The sequence below is a fragment of the Sander lucioperca genome, chromosome 18 (genome assembly GCF_008315115.2).
Source record: "Sander lucioperca isolate FBNREF2018 chromosome 18, SLUC_FBN_1.2, whole genome shotgun sequence".
In the NCBI taxonomy this organism is placed as follows: domain Eukaryota; kingdom Metazoa; phylum Chordata; class Actinopteri; order Perciformes; family Percidae; genus Sander; species Sander lucioperca.
Genome location: NC_050190.1, coordinates 17,667,444 through 17,689,277, shown reverse-complemented (window position 1 = coordinate 17,689,277; position 21,834 = coordinate 17,667,444). Strand labels below are relative to the sequence as shown.

Genomic DNA, 21,834 nt, shown 5'->3' with positions numbered 1-21,834 from the left:
TTGTCAGAAGATCAAAGATAGCATTTTAGTCACACAAAAAGTAACAAAGGATGCTGGTAAAAGATTGATGGGATCCTTTGTGGTGTAGTTTATAATTTTCTGTTTGGCAAATAAATAAGAACACCACCAACAAGTACAAGCTGGGTCTGGCTTAATGCTAAAATACTAATAGTGGATCCTCCAGCATTGTTGACATCTGCGTTCACTGAGGAACTTTTACCTTTGGTGAGGTGTTTTTTAGAAATAATCACCATTGCTACTGTGACTATTCCATGACTTTTTATGACATGCTATGACTTTTTATGAAGTTTTATAAAATACTGTACTTTGACTTTTTATGACGTTTTATGACATACTATAGTATGACTTTTATGACATACTATAATACGACGTTTATATGACATTTTATGTCGTACTATGCTATTATTTTTCATGACATTTTATGACATACAATACTATAACTTTTTTATGACTTTTATGACATACTATACTATGATGTTTTTATGACGTTTTACGTTGTAAAATGTCATTACTTTTTTGACTTTTTTATGACATGCTATACTATGACATTTATATGACGTTTATGACATACTTTACAATGACTTTTTATGACATTTAATGATATACTATTTTATTACTTTTCTGACTTTTTCATGACATACTATGCAATAACTTTTTATGACATACTGAACTGTGACATTTTTATGACATACTACACTATGACGTTTTTATGACATACTATACTATGAATCTTTTATGACTTTACATAAAAGATTTTACTATGATGTTTTTGACATTTTATGTCGTACTATATTATTATTTTTTATGACTTTTTTATGACTTTAAATGACATAATGTACTATACTATGACTTTATAATTTTTACGACATGCTATAATATGACTATTATTGACATACTATACTATAAATTGTATTGACATTATTGACTTTTTTCGATATACTATAATATGACTTTTTTATCACTTTTCTTGACATACTATACTATGACTTTCTTTATCCCTTTTTTCGACATCCTATACTATGACTTTTTAATGACTTTTTTTCATACTACACTATGATGTTTTTATTACATACTATACTATGACTTTTTTTTATTACATACTATACAATTACTTTTTTATCACTTCTCTTGACATACTATACTGTGATTTTTTTCGACATACTGTACTATACTATGACTTTTTTATATTTTTTCAACATGCTATAATATGACTGTTGTTGACATACTATGAATTGTATCGACATTCTTTACTATGACTTTTTTCGATATACTATAATATGACTTTTTTAACACTTTTATGACATACTATACTATGACTTTTTTTATCACTTTTTTCGACATCCTATACTATTACTTTTTTTACTTTTTTCGACATACTATACTATTACTTTTTTCAACATACTATACTATGACTTTTTATGCCTTTTTTATTACATACTATACTATGATTTTTTTATTACATACTATACAATTACTTTTTTATCACTTTTCTTGACATACTATACTATGACTTTTATCGACATACTATACTATGACTTTTTTCAACTTTTATACAAATACTTATATTGTTTATACCTATACTTATATTCTTTAATATTCCATTTAGAGAATGTGTGACGTGCACCAACAACACCAAAACAAATTCCTTGTATGTGTTAAAAAACATACTTGGCAATAAAACCCTTTCTGATTCTGATTCTGATTCTGATTCGGAACATACTATACTATGCCTTTATTATGACTTTTTTCAACATACTATACTATGACCTTTTTTCATCATTTTTTCGACATACTGTACTCTGTGACTTTTGTATGACTTTTTTCGAAGAAACTATACAATGACTTCTTTCGACATTATACACTTTGACTTTAAATGACCTTTTTTAACATACTACACTATGACTTTTAATAACTTTTTTCAACATACTATACTATGACGTTTTTATGACTTTTTGCAACATACTATACTATGACTTTTTTACTTTTTTTCGACAGACTATACTATGACTTTTTTATGACTTTTTGCAACATAATATACTGTGACTTTTTTCGATATATAATACTATGACTTTTTATAACTTTTTTGACAACTATGCTTTGACTTTTTATTGATGTTTTGGACATACTATGTACGATATTTTTTTTAACTTTTTTGGACATACTATACTGACTTTTTTCAACATACTATACTCTGACTTTTTTTTACTTTTTTCGACATACTAAACTATGACATTTTTCAACATACTATACTATGACTTATTATGACTTTTTTCAACATACTATACTAAGACCTTCATGACTTTTAGTCCAATTCTTTAAAGGGGAATTGGCTGAAATGGTAGAGTGCTTGCTGCGCAATAGAAGGGAGCCAATCTTTCCGCCCCCCTCACCCCCCACCTCCCAAGTGAAAAATACGGGAAAATGTAGAATAATGAAATAACAGATATATTTTTGCCTACAACAATATTCAAGTGATATCCCTGTGCTTTATGGACGATTTCGAGTTTGGACGATTTCGAGTATGGATTCGAACCTGCGATCTGCCGGACAAGTAAAGCGTCCTCAAATCCCCAAGCTATGACGCCCCCTAGTGATCAGAAATCTCATTTTTGTGTGTATTATTAAGAACATTGATTAATTATGTTGTGTTTATTATGAAGAACACTGCTTTGGCTTTAAGATATATGCCCCCCAATGACTTGTGATGTTTATTTCTGTTTCTGTTAATATAATGATAATAACAATAAAATGTGCATTCAAAGACTGTGGGACAATATGGAGCTTTTTTAATAATGCACAGGCTGAGTCTTAAATGTTGGTATGATCAGACTTAATATATCTGAACACAAGATTGTAAAATAAACAAGTATTAAAATGAACACACATACACACACACACACTGTTCAGGAAAACACAAGATATAAAAAATAAACAAGCATTGAAAATGTACACTCACTCTCACACACAAACACACACACACACACACACACACACACTGTGTAAATCCCTTCCAGAATGCGTATATATATATATATATACGCATTCTGGAAGGGATTTAAATCAATAGTCTGTATTTTATGTAGACAAAGTTCCTATTCAGCTGCTTGTATTAAACATTTCACATAATTTGTGTCTCAGTATTAAACTTGAACTGGCAAATCAAGCCAACAGCTTTCAACTGTATCATACGGTTACGGTATCTTCATCAGATGGAGATGGAGTTACCGCACATAAATGATGAAATAATATTGAAAGTTCTCTAAAATACCACGGAAAACAAATAAAAACCATGTGTTAACAAACAGTAAGCTTACAATCGTAAGCACCACAAGTCAACACAATCAGTCTGAAAACTCTTTGCTTTAAAGAGGAAACACGTTCAGTATAAAATCAAACAATGACCTGCATGTAAACATACAAACGTCCCAGAGCCTACTCAGTAGGCAAATACTAGATGTAAACATTATGTACACTACAAAGTACTCATATTTACAGTCATACATCAATGACAGTGTCTATACATTCAGGGAGTCTCTTAAACTCAGCAGTTTTCCCTATGAAGTTTGGTCCTGAGAGTTTTATGTAAACTCAGTTTGTATTCTTTGCTGAAGGTTTTTTTTCAAAGATTATTTTTTGGGCATTTTTAGGCCTTTATTGACAGGACAGCTGAAGAAATGAAAGGGGACAGAGAGGGGGGAATGACATGCAAAGGGCCGCAGGCCGGAGTCGAACCCGGGACCGGCACGTCAAGGACTAAACCTCCATATATGGGCACCTGCTCTACCAACTGAGCTATCCGGGCACCACTGCTGAAGGTTTAAGAATACATAATTTTTAACTCAACATCTCACAGACGCTGTCATCAGTTACGGTGAATAGTCAACCGGCAGCTGAGTCTGTAAAACAGTTTCCAAACATTTGTTCAGCTGCTGCAGAAACACAAAGTCACAGAAACACTCCTCCACACATGTTGACCTTTGACCTCGTAACTACTGGATGAACACAAAAATTAAATGTACAGTTTGATGTCTGTGGACGGTCAGATAGGTCAATTTTTCGTTTAAGGCAGAGTTTAAGTCTGAGGTCAAAGGACACGCAAGCACACAATATACAATATATACATATATACAAGCAAAACACAGTTAAAAACGTATTTTGCTGCTCTCTGTTCTGCCAACCACTCTTCAAGAGATTTGCCATTTGAGTCAAGTGAGCAGAAGGTGGCACTGCCATGACGACTATGCCCAAACTCCTTTGTTTTGGGCTGCCCACAATGGCTACAGGTATTGTAGGTGACCCCTCTCACATATTTCCTCTTGTGGACTCCACTCTCCTCCTCAAGGGCCCGCTGGCGCCTGTTCCTCTGCGTGTACCGGGACACAGGAGTAGCAGGTGCAGGAACAAGTTGAGCTGGGCCTGCACTGGACGTTGAGGCACCAGAAACTGCCTGTATGCGTGACACAGTCTTGTCTGGGTTGAGGATGAAAGTCCCTACCCTAGGCAACATCCCAGGAGCTGACATGGGCTGTGCAATGTCTGGTGCGGTGGGTGCAGGTGCGATGGGGCGCTTCCTGGTGGCAGCAGCTGGCCATCGGCCTGGCTGCAGAACAGGAGCCTGCCTTTCCAGATTTGGAGGGAGGACAAATACATGCTGTGGGCCTGATGCTGAAGGAAGGAGCTGCAGTCGTTCCTTCGGTGCTGGAAGCTGGTCAGGTGCCACAGGAATCGGGTCGGTTGGAGCCATTCCCTGAGAAACGACACTCAACTCCTGGCTCTTCTGCCGCCGTTGAAACCTGAGAGAAGATAATTTGTGTTAGATATGTATTCATTAGATAACTATTCAGTCAATTTGAGGTAAATTATGTGCCTGACCTACCATTGAATGAGTGTCCGCTGATTAAGCTCATAGAGCTGGATCATTGTCTCCGCCATAACCCTTGGACTGTTGAGCACTAAGTCCCGGATGTGGTGGTAGTCTCTGAGAATTATAGACCATTTGGGGGTGGAACCAGCCTTCTTGGTGATTGTCTTGTGTAATGTGCACAGCGAGAGGTAGCAAGAGGTAGCAGGATCGATACCTGCATTCTCCAGAGGACTTTAGAATTTTCTCTGATTTTTGACTTGTGACACCAATTAAGCTAAATCCTGCAACTGTGCGTTGGTTTCTAGTTGCTAGACAACCACATGTTGGGCGTGGTTTATGTCAACAATAGATTGTTGTTCAGAGATATTTAATACAAAACTATACTATAAAATTTTTCCACATACAATACTATGACTTCTTTCGACATACTAAACTACGACTTTTTTGACATACTATACAATGACTTTTATATGACTTTTTTCAACATACAATACTATGACTTTTTATTGACTTTTTTACACATACTATACTATGACTTTTGATTTTGAGTATCTACCGATACCGAGTCCCGATCCGATACTTCTATAATATATAAAAAAAAGAATAAAGAAGAGCGAAAAAACAGATCCAGGATGTTCCTTATTTTTTATTTAATTCACCTTATTTTAACATTCAACAACTCTGTTAACAAACAGAGCACTTCTGCTACATATCTCACAGTTTGCTATGGCAATGTTGTTGTCATCAACTTTATAATACCTCCAGACCGCAGACATACTCGCGCTTTTCGCTTCAAGCTGCTTCCGTGTTCTACTTTGCCGGCATTTAACCAATAGCGTCTCTGCAACAAAGTGATGTCATGCCGCACGCGTTGCTGTTTCTGTGTGGAGTCAAAAGGGTCTAACTCTGTGCCACCACATAACTATAGATGTGTTAAAAAATAATGAGAATATATATACATATATATCCGAGTCCTGATCGGGAGGTAACGTCCGATTCCGATCCAGTCTGAAACCACGTGATCGGGCCCGATTTCCGATCACGTGATCAGATCTGGACATCCCTACATACTATACTATGACTTTTTATCATTTTGACTTTTGACATATACACTGACTTTTTTATGACTTTTTTGACATACTATACTGTGACTTTATTATGACTATTTCAACATAGTATACTATGACTTTTTTTGACATGCTATACTATGACTTTCATGACTTTATTTCGACATACTTTACTATGACTTCTTCAAGACTTTTTCGATACACTATTCTATGAATTTTATAGACATTTTTTACAGATACTATATTATGACTTTTTTCCGACATACTATATTATGACTTTTTATGACTTTATTTCGACATACTTTACTATGACTTTTTCAAGACTTTTTTCGACACACTATTCTATGAATTTTATAGACTTTTTTTACACATACTATACTATGACTTTTTATAAATTTTTTTCGACATTAGACACTAAGACTTTTTCATGACTTTTGACATATACACTGACTTTTTAATGACTTTTTTGACATACTATACTGTGACTTTTATATGACTTTTTTCAACATACAATACTATGACTTTTTATGACTTTTGCAACATACTATACTGTGACTTTTTTATGGCTTTTTTTGACTTACTATACAGACTTTTTTTAAGACTTTTTTTGACTCACTATACTATAACTTTTTATGACTATATTTCGACATACTATACTCTGACTTTTTTAAGACTTTTTCGACATACTATACTATGACTTTTTATTGACATTTTTACACATACTATACTATGACTTTTTTTGACACACTATACTATCACTTTTTATGACTTTTTTTCGACATACTATACCATGACTTTTTTAAGACTTTTTTCGACATACTACACTATGACGTATTATTGTTTAGTCAACATGCTATACTATGACTTTTTATTGTTTAGTCAACATACTATACTATGACTTTTTTTTAGACTTTTTTCGACATACCATACTATGATTTTTATTGCCTTTTTTACACATACTATTCTAAAACTACTTTCGACATACTATACTGTGACTTTCTTCAACATACTATACTACGTCTTTTTTATGACTTTTTTCAACATACTTAACTATGACTTTTTATCACTTTTTCGACATACTATATTATGACTTTTTATGACTTTATTTCGACATTCTTTACTATGACATTTTCAAGACTTTTTTCGACACACTATCCTATAACTTTTTTCGACATACTTTACTATGTGTTTTTTTCAAGATTTTTTTCGACACACCATTCTATGAATTTTATAGACTTTTTTTACACATATTATACTATGTTTTTTTACACATACTATACTATGACTTTTTATAATTTTTTTTCGACATTAGACACTAAGACTTTTTCATGACTTTTGACATATACACTGACTTTTTAATGACTTTTTTGACATGCTATACTGTGACTTTATTATGACTATTTCAACATAGTGTACTATGACTTTTTTGACATGCTATACTATGAATTTCATGACTTTTTTCAATATACTATACTATGACTTTTTTAAGACTTTTTTTACCTACTATACTATGACTTTTATTGACTTTTTTTACACATACTATACTATGACTTTTTTCCGACATACTATATTATGACTTTTTATGACTTTATTTCGACATACTTTACTATGACTTTTTCAAGACTTTTTTCGACGCACTATTCTATGAATTTTATAGACTTTTTTTACACATACTATACTATGACTTTTTATAAATTTTTTTCGACATTAGACACTAAGACTTTTTCATGACTTTTGACATATACACTGACTTTTTTATGACTTTTTTGACATACTATACTGTGACTTTTATATGACTTTTTTCAACATACAATACTATGACTTTTTATGACTTTTGCAACATACTATACTGTGACTTTTTTATGGCTTTTTTTGACTTACTATACAGACTTTTTTTGACTTACTATACTATAACTTTTTATGACTATATTTCGACATACTATACTCTGACTTTTTTAAGACTTTTTCGACATACTATACTATGACTTTTTATTGACTTTGTTACACATACTATACTATGACTTTTATTGACTTTTTTTACACATACTATACTATGACTTTTTTCCGACATACTATATTATGACTTTTTATGACTTTATTTCGACATACTTTACTATGACTTTTTCAAGACTTTTTACGACACACTATTCTATGAATTTTATAGAAATTTTTTACACATACTATACTATGACTTTTTATAAATTTTTTTCGACATTAGACACTAAGACTTTTTCATGACTTTTGACATATACACTGACTTTTTTATGACTTTTTTTGACATGCTATACTATGACTTTCATGACTTTTTTCAATATGCTATACTATGACTTTTAAGACTTTTTTCTACCTACTATACTATGACTTTAATTGACTTTTTTTACACATACTATACTATTACTTTTTATCATTTTTTTCGACATTAGACACTAAGACTTTTTCATGACTTTTGATATATACACTGACTTTTTAATGACTTTTTTGACATACTATACTGTGACTTTATTATGACTATTTCAACATAGTATACTATGACTTTTTTGACATGCTATACTATGACTTTTTAAGACTTTTTTCTACCTACTATACTATGACTTTTATTGACTTTTTTTTACACATACTATACTATGACTTTTTTCCGACATACTATATTATGACTTTTTATGACTTTATTTTGACATACTTGACTATGACTTTTTCAAGACTTTTTTCGACACACTATTCTATGAATTTTATAGAATTTTTTTACACATATGACTTTTTACACATATGACTTTTTTCCGACAAACTATATTATGACTTTTTATGACTTTATTTTGACATACTTTACTATGACTTTTTCAAGACTTTTTTCGACACACTATTCTATGAATTTTATAGACTTTTTTTACACATACTATACTATGACTTTTTATCATTTTATTTCGACATTATACACTAAGACTTTTTCATGACTTTTTTCGACATATACACTATGACTTTTTTATGACTTTTTTCAACATACTATATTATAACTTTTTATGACTTTATTTCGACATACTTTACTATGACTTTTTCAAGACTTTTTTCGACACATTATACTATGACTTTTATAGACTTCTTTTACACATACTATACTATGACTTTTTTTCTACATTCTTTACTATGACTTTTTCAAGACTTTTTTCGATACACTATCCTATAACTTTTTTCGACATACTATACTATGACTTTTTATGACTTTTTTTACACATACTATAGTATGACTACTTTTGACATACTATACTGTGACTTTTTTTGACATGCTATACTATGACTTTTTTGACATTTTTCAACATAGTATACTTTGTCTTTTTTCGATATACTATACTATGACCTTTTTAAGACTTATTTTCTACACACTATACTATGACTTTTATAGACTTTCTTTACACATACTATACTATGACTTTTTAATCACTTTTTTTCGACATTATACACTAAGACTTTTTCATGCCTTTTTTCGACATACACACTATGACTTTTTTATGACATTTTTCGACATACTATACCATGACTTTTTCATCACATTTTTCGACATTATATACTATAACGTTTTTATGACTTTTTCAACATACTATTCTATAACCTTTTTCGACATACAATACTATGACTTTTTCATCACATTTTTTGACATACTATACTGTGACTTTATTATGACTATTTCAACATACTATACTATGACTTTTTATGACTTTTTTTGACATGCTATACTATGACTTTTATGACTTTTTGCAATTACTATACTATGCCTTTTTTATTTTTCACTATGTGTTTTTTCGATATACTATACTATGTTTTTTTTAAGACTTTTTTCTACATACTATACTACGTCTTTTATTTACTTTTTTTACATATACTATACTATGACTTTTTATCACTTTTTCAACATACTATATTATGACTTTTTATGACTTTATTTCGACATACTTTACTATGACTTTTTCAAGACTTTTTTCGACACACTATCCTATAATTTTTTTCGACATACAATACTATGACTTTTTCATCACATTTTTTAAGACTTTTTCCGACATACTATATTATGACTTTATTTCAACATACTTTACTATGCGTCTTTTCAAGATTTTTTCGACACACTATTCTATGAATTTTATAGACTTTTTTTACACATACTATACTATGACTTTTTATCATTTTTTTTTCGACATTAGACACTAAGACTTTTCATGACTTTTGACATATACACTGACTTTTTTATGACTTTTTTGACAGACTATACTCTGACTTTATTATGACTATTTCAACATAGTATACTATGACTTTTTATCACTTTTTTGACATGCTATACTATGACTTTTTTCCGACATACTATATTATGACTTTTTATGACTTTATTTCGACATACTATACTACGTCTTTTTTATGACTTTTTTGAACATACTTTACTATGACTTTTTATCACTTTTTCAACATACTATATTATGACTTTTTATGACTTTTTCAACATACTATCCTATAACCTTTTTCGACATACAATACTATGACTTTTTCATCACATTTTTTGACATACTATACTGTGACTTTATTATGACTATTTCAACATACTATACTATGACTTTTTATGACTTTTTGACATGCTATACTATGACTTTTATGACTTTTTGCAATGTACTATACTTGTACTATACTTGTACTATGCTGCCTTTTTTTTTTTTTTTACATTTTTTGATATACTATACTATGTTTTTTAAGACTTTTTTCTACATACTATACTATGACTTTTATTGACTTTTTTTACATATACTATACTATGACTTTTTATCACTTTTTCAACATACTATATTATGACCTTTTATGAGTTTATTTCGACATACTTTACTATGACTTTTTCAAGACTTTTTTCGACACACTATACTATGACTTTTATAGACTTTTTTTACACATACTATACTACGACTTTTTTCTACATACTATACTGTGACTTTATGACTTTTTTTACACATACTATACTATGACTTTTTTCAGACTTTTTTCAACATACCATACTATGATTTTTATTGCCTTTTTTTACACATACTATAGTACTACTTTCGACATGCTATACTGTCTTTTTTATGACTTTTTTCAACATACTTTACTATGACTTTTTATCACTTTTTCAACATACTATATTATAACATTTTATCACTTTATTTCGACATACTTTACTATGACTTTTTTGAGACTTTTTTTGACATGCCATACTATGATTTTTATTGCCTTTTTTTTAATTGCGCTTTTCCGTGTCATGCATATGCATTCACGGGAGGGTCAAGGGGAAAGTGGGAGTTTTCCATAAAGAGATGGGAGGGGAAGCGTAAGGTGCGCCTAATTATGTATTCCGCGGTGTGTACAAAAACCTCCTGTGACAGCGCGCCTCTATTTTGCGGTGACAATTGTCCGCCTCTTAAAAGCAGGTGTAAACCAGCCACAAGCAGGGTTCCCCGCATATGCCTCCTGGTGAAATGGCAGCAGTAATCCGAGCAAGACGAAGACATAGGTCAAGGAGACGAGCTGAAAGGATTTTTGCCACAAGATCACACTTTTTCAGTTGAGTGAACACAAAATCATTAAGCGTTACAGATTAAGCAGCCATGCAATATTACAGTTAGACAGTCAGTCGACATACTATACCATGACTTTTTTAATCACTTTTTTCAACATGCTATATACTATGAATATTTTTGACAGACTATAGTATGAATTTTTTCGACATTCTATACTATTACTATTTCATCACTTTTTTCGACATACTATATTATAACTTATGATTTTTTTCAACATACTATACTTTGACTTTTTCAAAATACTATATGTATATTTTTGAAGACCTTTTTCGACATACTTGCCTGTGACTGTGAAATAAATAATAAACATGTGGAGCTGTACAGTGTCAAAGTAAGGGTTTTTTTTACTTTTTGTGACATACTATACAGACTTTTTTATGAGTATTTCAACATACTATACTATGACATTTTTATAGCTTTGACATTTTTATAGCTTTTTTCGACATACTATACTATGACTTTTTTATAATTTTTTTTACATACTATACTGACTTTTTATCACTTTTTTCGACATACTATACTCTGCTATCACTTTTTCATCACTTTTTTCAACTTAATATACTATTACTTTTTAATCACTTTTTTGACATATTATACTTTTACTTTTTAATCACCTGAAGGTCAAAACATGAAAGCATTTCAGAAAACAAAACATTTCACAAAACACTAACATTTTAGAGAACAAAACAACATTTCACAAAAAAAACATTTCACAAAACATTAACATTTCACAACACATTTCAACATTTCAGAAAACACTTCAACAATTCACAAAACAAAACAACATTTCACAAAACATTCAACATTTCACAAAACATTTCACAAAACAAAACAACATTTCACAAAACACTAACATTTCATAACACATTTCCACAGTTCCTTGCAGCGCATTTCTGCCTCACAGATAGGGATGATACTGTAAAATCAAGTAAAACGTTAAATTGCTGCAGTTCAAAAGCTGGGAAGGGGGAAAGGCTCGGCTGAAAAGACATGCATTGCATACATCATTTGAAAATGTTGCACCCTTAGTATTAGTTTTACAGTTTTTCTTGATTGCTTTGACCTGCTTAAAGAAACTGGGATCCACTCGATTTTCATCATCACTGTCTCAGCAGAGCAGAAGACACCTCTTGCAAATGTGTTAACCCTTTCTCATTGGATTGACACATTTTCCCCACCCTTTTGCAGAACAGTTAACACGGATGTCATTCAAGCAGTCCAAACTCCATTGTTTTAGCTTTGGTAACCAAACAGAAACCATCTGTTTTTAACTATTAGAAACTACCTACATAAGTATGAAATCACTGAAGCACCTGTTTGACACTCCTTCACATAAATCTTCAATTAGCAATCAGTCTGCAGGCCTTAAAGGTGCAGCGTCTGTGTTGTTCTTTGCCAACATGGATGGAAGAGGTCAAAGGCAGATGAGAGTGAGAGGAAGAGGTAGAAGGGTCCGAGGAAGAGGAGTCAGAGGAAGAGGTGGAGGTATAGTTGGAAGGGCTCAGGTTGCTGATGAAATTCAGTCAACTATTATTGATCACGTTATCAATCATGGCCGTGTGGCCCCATCATCAAGACAGAAGAGACTGAGTATCAATAGTGGTATAATATTTCTTATACTCTACAGTAATAGATGTTTATACTTTACTGTAAGAGATTTTATTGTTATTTTCTTAATTTCTTATACTCTAATATATTTTATTTTGGTTTACATGTATTTTGTGTAATATTTACAGTATTTCAGTTTTCAGCCACAGTTTGAAAATAAGAATCAATGGAATCAATAAAATGTGCATCAAAGCATTTCTGATTCTGGAATCCAATTCTTTGCAAGCAAATTTGACAACAAATGGCACCGGCATGAAAGCTACGTAGAGTAAGAGCTCATACACTTGTTTGCAAGTTGTGTTGTTTGAAGACAAAATTAGCTTTTGTTGCATATTTTAAATGTTTTGGCACAGTTAGAGCCTTTTGCAAACAAAATATGTCATTTTGACCATGAGTGCCACTGTTTCGGCCTGTGTGTTAACTGTTTTGAAAAATGTGGAGTTTGAGTTGACTGCTGTGTCAAAGCAATCAAGAAAGATAGATAGATAGATAGATTTAGATAGATTTTTTTTATTGATCCCAAAGAAATGGGAAATAACGTTGTTGCAGTAGCAAAATTTCAGACACACAGCACACATACAGAGTAAACATTAAATAATAGGAAACAATATACATGAAATAATAATAGAATAATACACTACCAATATTTAAAATATATACAATTTGGAAATAAAATGTACAACTGTTTCAATAGATATAGATAAACTGTAGAAACTGTAACTGTATAGAAAAAATTTACAACTGTTTCACTATGATTGTGCAAGGTTGTGCAAGGTGCATTCAGTGCAGTTGTGATGTATATGAGTCTTATCTAACACTCAGAGATGAAGTGTTAAAAAGTTTTATTGCCTGTAGTAGGAATGATTTCCTGTAGCGGTCCGTGCGACATCGAAGCTGTCGGAGCCTCTTAGAGAAGGTGCTCCTCTGTTGGACCATTGTGGGGTGGAGAGGGTGGTCGGGGTTATCCATGATAGATAACAGTTTGTTCAGTGACCTCCTCTCCACCACAGCTTCAAATGTCTCCTGTTTGCAGCCAATAACGGAGCCAGCCTTCCTGATCAGTTTGTTCAGTCTGTGTGTCGCTGGCTCCGATGCTGCTGCCCCAGCAGATGGCGGAGGAGAACAGAGCGCTGGCCACAACAGACTGGTAGAACATCTCCAACATTCTGCTGCACACGTTGAAGGATCTCAGCTTCCTCAGGAAATAGAGTCTGCTCCTCCCCTTCTTGTAAACAGCAGTGCTGTTGACTTTCCAGTTCATCCTGTTGTCGATGTTGACACCCAAGTATCTGTACTCCTCAACCATGTCCACATCTCCACCCAGAATGCAAAGGGGCTGCGGAGCCGTTCCCTTCCTCCTGAAGTCAATCACCATCTCTCTGGTCTTATCCACATTTAGCAGCAGGTGATTCTTACCAGTCCACTCCACAAAGTTGTCCACCAGCGCTCTGTACTCTCCCTCCTGTCCATCCCTTATACACCCAACAACTGCAGAGTCATCAGAGAACTTCTGTAGGTGACATGACTCTGAGTTGTACTGGAAGTCTGTGGTGTATAAGGTGAACAGAAAAGGAGACAGCACAGTCCCCTGTGGAGCCCCCGTACCACTCACCACCACATCAGACAGAACACGGTCCAGACGGACAAACTGTGGTCTGTCTGTCAGGTAGTTAGTGATCCAGGAGACTGTGGACGCACCAACACCCATCATCTGCAGCTTCTCACCTAGTAGCAGTGGCTGGATGGTGTTGAATGCACTGGAGAAATCAAAAAATGTGATTCTCACAGTGCTGCCACCGCCATCCAGGTGCAAATGAGCTCGCTGCAGAAGATAGATGACAGCATCGTCCACTCCCAGACGAGGCTGGTAGGCAAACTGTAGAGGGTCCAGAGAAGATCTCACCTGCTGCCTCAGGTGGGCCAAGACCAGCCTCTCCAGCACCTTCATCACATGGTATGTGAGAGCCACTGGGCCGTAGTCCTTGAGGCCAGATGGAGTCGACTTCTTGGGGACCGGGACAAGGCAGGACGTCTTCCACAGCAGCGGCACCCTCTGCAGGCTCAGACTCAGGTTGAAGACATACTGGAGAACACCAGACAGCTGACTGGCGCAGGTCTTCAGGACCCTGGGGCTGATGCCATCCGGGCCGGCAGCCTTGCGCTGGTGAAGCCTCTCCAGCTGTCTCCTCACCTGGCCAGATGTGAATGAAAAGCGGGGTGCTTTAAGTGTCTGTGGGGGGAGATGAGATGTGCTGTAGTTGTGGGGGGAGTGGGCAGACCACAGGGGGGGGAGGGGGGAGGGGGGGAACAAGAGAGGGGGGGGAGGAGGCAGAGAGGGGGTGTGGGGGGTTGGTGGAGTGGTAGAAGAGGCAGGGGATGGCTGTGAGCTAAACCTGTTAAAGTAACAGTTCAGCTCGTTTGCTCTCTCATGGCTGCCTGGTGTTGGTATTCTTCTACCCCCACACCCGGTGATCTCTTTCATCCCTGTCCACACCTCCCTCATATTGTTCTCCTGTAGACTGGCCTCCAGCTTCCTCCTGTAGGAGTTTTTACATTCCCTCAGTTTATCCCGTAGTTTGTGCTGTGCTTCCCTCAGCTCCTGTCTGTCCCATGACCTGAAAGCTTTCTTCTTCTCATTCAGGAGAACTTTCAGGTCATTGGTGATCCACGGCTTGTAAGTGGGAAGGCAGCGTACAGTCCGGCATGGTGACATTCTCACAGAATTTGATGTATTCTGTGATGCAGTCTGTCATATTATTGATGTCCTCCCCATGTGGTTCACAGAGCACGTCCTAGTCTGTAGACTCAAAACAGTCCTGCAGAGCCTCTTCAGCCTCCTGAGTCCACCTCCTCACAGTCCTTGTTTGGACAGGCTGCCGCTGTACAAGAGGAACATACTCAGGAGACAGCAAGACAAGGTTGTGATCTGATTTGCCAAGGGGGGGAAGGGCAGTGGCACTGTATGCATCCTTGGCATTAGCATACAGGAGGTCCAGAGTTTTATTGTCTCTTGTGGGGCAGTTAACATATTGTTGAAAGTCCGGGAGGGATTTATCCAGTGAAACATGATTAAAATCCCCAGTGATAACCATGAACGCATTTGGCTGCTGCATCTGAAGTTGTGAGACAGTGGTGTGAATGACGTCAGCAGCTGCCTCCGCATCAGCAGATGGTGGAATGTACACAACGATAAAAAACTGTAATACAGCAATAAATGCCCAGCACAGGGTGGTTAGGCCACGGACTGTCTCCATGCGCACCTTCTAGTTTGGTTTATGTGCAACATAGTAACATGCAAACGGGCTGGGTGCAGGTGAATATAGGCCTACTGTAGATCCGCTGGTATGGTGATTATTAAATACTAATAATAATGTATTTCAGCTCGTATATATGGTCACATAGTACCGGTAATTACGTAATGTTACACAACAGCGTTTTCACTACAATGTGTTTGAAGGATAAAACGTGAGACGCTACTTTTGCTAAAGAGAAAGTTGGAAAAGAGGTCAGGGGTGAGCCGGAGTAGCTGGACATCTCCTTCACAAACAAGCAGAATATGGAGTTATAACCGAACAGTCTGATGTGTATAAGGGTCTATATGTGCGTAACGGCACTGCGCTCTGACGCAGCACTTCAGAGGCTTCGGATTTATCACCATATAAGTCCAGCTGGGTTTAGATGCTGCCGGGATTTAATGAACTGAAGCAGAAACTTTTTATCCAATATAAAGCAGCTGTGGACAGCAAATACTGAATCGCCTTCAATGTAGACTGATTTACTAACTTTCGTTATGTCACATTATTTTCTGTGCCGATTTTGAAATAGTGTTTATTGAAATAAATTATTTATATTTTAAACATGAATCCATTGTTGCAGCATGTCTGCAGCAATGGTGCCTGATAAAGTAGCCTATGATGCTTACAAAACAAAGGGATCTATGGATTGTTGTAGGCTACACTCCGAACCGCAATATAGTAGGACGCCATACTATATATGATATTTTAAGACTTTTTAGACACACTATACTATGACTTTTTTCAACCTACTATACTATGACTTTTTTTTTTTTACTTTTTCGACATGCTATACTATGACTTTTTAATTACTTTTTTCGACAGCAATACTGTGACTTTTTTTCGATATACTATGCTATGACTTTATTATCAATTTTATCGACATACTAAACTATGACTTTTTATCACTTTTTTCGATATATAATATATAATATGACTTTTTTATCACTTTTTTTTGACATACTATACTGACTTTTTTATTACTTTTTCAACATACTCTACTATGACTTTTTTTTTACATAATTGTCACGATTCTCTCGGGCTGAACCCAGAAGCAGACCAGGACAAGGTGAGTTGAGATAAGGTGAGTATTTATTTACAGAATTAAATGTGATTGCAGGATAATCCAGGTGACGAAGCAGGCAGTGGAGGTGAGTTGGTGGGAGAGAATGAGCTGATCCAATCTTGATACGGCTGAGGTGGAGTGAATCTTCCGGGAGAGTAACTGTTGACAGAAGAGACGAAGGTAAGTGAAGGGCACAAACAAATATCAAAGTAGCAAAACTGACTTTAAGCAAACTGAGGCTGAGACGCTGGCACAACATACTGTTGGTGGCTAACGATCCGGCAGGGAATGGATGTCAGGTCAGCGCTTAAATAGTGGAGAGGTGGTGATCAGGACCAGGTGTGCAGGTAGCTGATGAGATGCAGGTGTGGGTAGTAGAGAGGTCTCCTCCTTGCAATGTTGCCAGGCAACCGGACAGGGTGCGTTCAGGAAAACCGGAAAACAGGCTCCAGGGCAGAATACAGGTAACTCCAGCAGAAAACAGACTCAAACAGCGGGATTCGTGACAATAATATACTATGACTTTTTTATATACTATACTATGACTTTCTTTTTTATAAATGTGGAGTTTGCTTTTCTTTCAGACTTTGTTGGACATACTATACGATTACTTTTTTTGACATATTATACTTAGATTTTTTTATCCCTTTTATGACATACTTTACTATGACTCTATTATGCTTTTTCATGACATAATATAGTATGACTTTTATTACATACTATACGATGTTTTTGGGGCTTTTCTCTTTATTTGATAGTGACAGTTGATAGACAGGAAAGGGGGGAAAATAAGAGAGGGGATGACGTTCTATGAAGTTTTCATGACATACTATACTAGTAGTAGTAGTAGTAGTAATAGTTTTGTGCCATACTTTATTATTACTTTCTATGAGATATTATATTATTATTTTTTGACTTTTATAATATACTATGACTTTCTGATGACATACGAGACTATGACGTTTTATGACATACTTAGCCTGACCTTGTCATACTCAGATTCTAGTCAGACCTCGAATGTTGGGGGCGGGGCTAAGTTCGGCTGGCATCCAGGCTATGACATACTAGTATGTTAGTTTTTCATGACATACTATACCATGACTTTTTATGACATTTTTATGACATACTATACTAAGACATTTTCATGATGTTTTATGACTTTTACAACTGATTTGTTTTTACCTTTTTTTTGACATATTATACTGTATTTTTATGAAGTTTTGTGCCTTACTATATTATTACTTTTTATTACTTTTTATGAGATACTATATTATTATTTTTTGACTTTTTATAATATACTATGACTTTTAAATTACATACTAGTGTATGTTATGACTTTCATGACATACTATGAATTTTACTACAAAAATTATTATCAAGTTTTTCATGACATACTATACCATGACTTTTTATAACATTTTTATTTTAACATACTATACTAAGACATTTTTTCAAAATGTACCTAAAGCCCCAAACTTTACCATGTGAAAGGGTTTAACACTGTGTACAGAGTACAAAGTGGATGTTTACTCATATTAACACTAGTGTAGTTGCTTTAGGGTAAATGACACACACACACACACACACACACACACACACACACACACACACACACACACACACACACACACACACACACAGTCCTTTTATGTGCATGTACTGTATTTGCACACATATACACAGAAACACATTCATGGAGACACAATTTCACACACAAATACAAACTCAACATTCAGTGAGTGTGTGTCTTTCAATGGGACTATTCTTGGAGTCATGACAGTTATGACTCTATGCCTCTTTATAACACCTTGTGTGGTTGTTTTTTTCTGTTAACCTCTAAAAAGTGTTGGTGTGTGAGGTCTCCCTCTCTTTCTGTCTGTGTCTATCTCTATTCCCCAACTTCCCATTCATTCCCTCTGCTTGGTTTTTCAATGGTCCTGGTTCTTTTTAGAGAGTGTTGCCAGCTTGCCACAGGTTACACAGAAATAACAGCCAGGCTCTCCAAGTTAAACAGCAACCTTGTCATAGCATTTGAAAGCCCCTCTGCTTCCTCTGGGCCGCCCACCGCTCAAAGAATGTGTCTTCAGTTCTCTGAGAAATAGCGCAGTCTGCACACACAACCAAGCAAACCTGCTCACATGTAGAAATTAACATATAGATGTCATTTTCACACACAAACACACACGTGAAAGGTGTAACTCCTATGCGCACAAAGGAGACACACACTGGCAACCTCTCGCTGTGGTCATTGCAGTGACACTCCTGAGTACACTGCGCCTATTGTTCAGAGGTTTTGTCGGTTCCAAAGGGAGCGGTGAAGTGTTTGCTCAAAGAGAGGATGATGGGAAGGGTGGATATCCATTTCTACACACCAGTGAAACTACACTCACTCTCCTAACTGCTGCCACATGGTGAGCTCTCCTAATGGCATACAGTAAAGCACAACCTACCCTTCCACACCACACATAAATGTATGGACATCATCACATAACATTTTCATAGGGAGAAGTTTTTCCTCCTGGCATGTCACTCCTGCAGAAGCTCAAGGTTTCCACAGGTTTTAAATGTTAAGGAAGGATAACACTCTAAGCCATTAAACATTGTAGACTGAGTCAAGTGGTAAACTCGCCATGGAGTAAAGAAAAGTAAAACTTGTATTATATTAATATATATTACCTCTTTTCCATCCAAATGTTATATTTTACAGGTAAAAAGTCAATTTGACTAGGTTGAAATGGTTTGTCCTGTGGGGAACATGAATGTGGTCAGTAAATTAAATAAATGTCTTGTGCACAAAGACATTTTTGCTTGCTGTTGCAGAGAAAAGGTCTTTGACAAAAACATTAGGATCCAACCCCTACAGACCACTAATATTAAATAAAGAATTATCAAATTTCTTGCTATTAGTTTTTTTTAATCCCTACTATAAGCTGAAGTTGGATATTTTTCTAAAGCAATGCGTCTACCAACAATACATTCTACCAACCCCGTCTCCTAAAAAGTTATGTTCCCATACAACAGAACTGCATCCTCAATTATGTTTCGAGGTAAACGCATTTTCCTGTGACAGGCACACATTTTAAAATGGTTGCCGTTTTAAACACATGATTAGTTGTGAATTAAAAAAAAACTACTACAGGTCCCATGGCATGAAAATTTCACTTTATGAGTGAACATTAATTAAAAAAACATTATTAAAAACATTAATATGAGTTCCCCCAGCCTGCCTATGGTCCCCCAGTGGCTAGAAATGGTGATAGGTGTAAACCAAGCTCTGGGTCTCTCTGGAATCTCCTCCTTATGAGGTCATAAGGAGGAAGGTTACCTCCCCTTTCTCTGCTTTGCCCGCCCAGAGAATTTGGCCCGCCCATGAGAAAAAGAGAGACATCATTCATGGCTTGCAAACAAGCAAAGTGGCAGTTGGTCAAGGCCACACCCCCACCCTCCACCTTGCACCCTCTCTCTCCTCCTCAATAGCATTTAAAGCTACAGACACAGAAATGGCACATCCTAAGTAAAGCTCATTGTGGGACTGGCTCTAGTGGCTGTAAATCTGCACCAAGGCTGAATTTCGGGAAAGAGACTTCAGATACAGTATTAGGGGACCACTAAGGCCTATATAAAAGCATCCAAAAAGCAGCATGTCATTAAGCAATAAAACTATGTATGTTTGTTATGTAATTTAAGTTACGTACATAAGTTAAGTACGTTATGTAAGTAGCGTAAACAAGTCAACGTTGACTTTTGGTTTCACATGGGACACAAACAGCAGTCTCCCCGGGTGAATATCCTGACCCATCCCTCCATTTGCAGACTTTCACAGTCTTTGATTAGAAATGTATTTCTATATAGACTAATCTGGAAGTTAACAAGCTGCCACTACTGTAGCATTTCACTTGTGCCTGCACCTACACAATAAAATATGACTTTATTTTTTACCAGATTTGCCAAGAAATTGTCAGTGAAATGGCACTGAAATAATAATGCATGTGATGTGATCATGTAAGTCATGCAAGTGTGTTGATTCATAAGAGGCTCAGAGGCTAGCAAGTAATGCTGGCTAGGTTTACAGCACTTTAACTTCCAGACTGTGGAGGTTGGACAAGGTTTTTCCTCTATTCAAAGGCTACTGTTTTGAGACTGAATAACTTCCACATTAACAAAGGCTACCTTTATATGTTGGAGGGGCCAACTGCCGACAGTAATGAATCTGTTCTTTTACCATCAGTGAAAAGGCTTTTAGATTGACTGACTTATTGAGTGTCGCAAGAGGGCACAACACGTAAATCAACCAGCAGATTTGCTTGTAGTGTTACCTCAGACAAAGAGA

General features: G+C 35.3%; 1 long non-coding RNA gene across 1 annotated transcript; it reads right to left on the bottom strand.

Annotated features, from left to right (window-relative positions):
• Positions 1–3,521: 3,521 nt before the first annotated feature.
• Positions 3,522–21,617, bottom strand: LOC118493705. Its single transcript, XR_004895657.1, has 3 exons — positions 21,608–21,617; positions 3,826–3,980; positions 3,522–3,621 (listed from the first exon to the last, which is right to left on the bottom strand). It is a non-coding gene; the product is annotated as an uncharacterized LOC118493705 (long non-coding RNA).
• Between the last annotated feature and the right edge of the window lie 217 nt (positions 21,618–21,834).